A 1,156-nucleotide genomic window follows, 5' to 3' on the forward strand; every position below is an offset into this window, starting at 1 on the left:
CAGTAATCCCAGTGCTGGGTGGCTGAAAATAGGAGGATCACTACAAATCCCAGCTGCATAGTGAGGCCCTGTACCAAATACATAAAAAGAAAAAAGAAAGGAAATCTTGAATCTTTTATAGGTAAGTGTATGCAACTAGAGGCTATGCCCATAAGTGAAATAAATCAGACCCACACGTGTAAATATTATATTATTTCCCTGGTATAAGAACCTGAATGAATAAATATTATCTGAAAGGTATAATATATATAGTAAAAGGAAAGAAACTGAATGTAAGGATTAAACAATGAAGATGAGGGAAAGGAGAAAGATAGGAAAAAAGGTAGGGGCAAAATCATGGAGTAAATGTACAGGGTGTCTGTGATAATTGTACTAATAACTTCCATCAGTTTTTCAAAAAACAGCTGTTAATGTACAGAATTTTTATTTTGACTAACTCTGTATCCTGATGTCTATGATCTAAGCAACTACATAGAGGACAGCAATGTATAATACATAAACCATGGTTGAATACCTCTCTTCTTGATCTTCTAAATGTGTAGTTTCTAATATCTTAACGATTATTATAATCTCTTTAAAATAAATTTTTTAAAAAGTAAAAAAAAGCAAGAAAAAATTAAGTTTCATTAAAGGTAAGCATTAATATTCAATTATGCATCTAATCTTGCATAACTATATCTGTTAATCTGAGCAACATATTTGCTGATAAAAATAGGTAATATAGCAACCATTGCTAATATGTCATTCTTGTTTTGAATGACTATATATATATATAGTATATTACCCTTTTTCTGTCTTTGTTTCTGCTATTTGTATTTGCATTCATTTTTATTCTTCAAAACAAAATAAAATAAAAATTTAAAAAATGTTACAGTAGTTTTCTCAGGGAAAAGGAACAAGTAAAAAAGATAATTTTATTTATATTTTCTCATTCTTTTGTTGTTGTCGTTGTTGTTGTTGTTGTTGTTTTTGGGGGGGAATGGGGATTGAACTCAGGCCCTTCTGCTTGCTAGGGAAGCACTTATTCCACTGAGCCATCTCCCCAGCCCCCTCACTCTTAATTATAAACATGGGTGTTCAGTGTGAATTAAAATTTGCTTTAAATAAATTAGAAGACAAATGAAAAAGGAAAAAAGAAAACGAATTATAAGAACGC

The sequence above is a fragment of the Octodon degus genome, unplaced genomic scaffold (assembly GCF_000260255.1).
Source record: "Octodon degus isolate 3935 unplaced genomic scaffold, OctDeg1.0 scaffold00162, whole genome shotgun sequence".
Lineage (NCBI taxonomy): Eukaryota > Metazoa > Chordata > Mammalia > Rodentia > Octodontidae > Octodon > Octodon degus.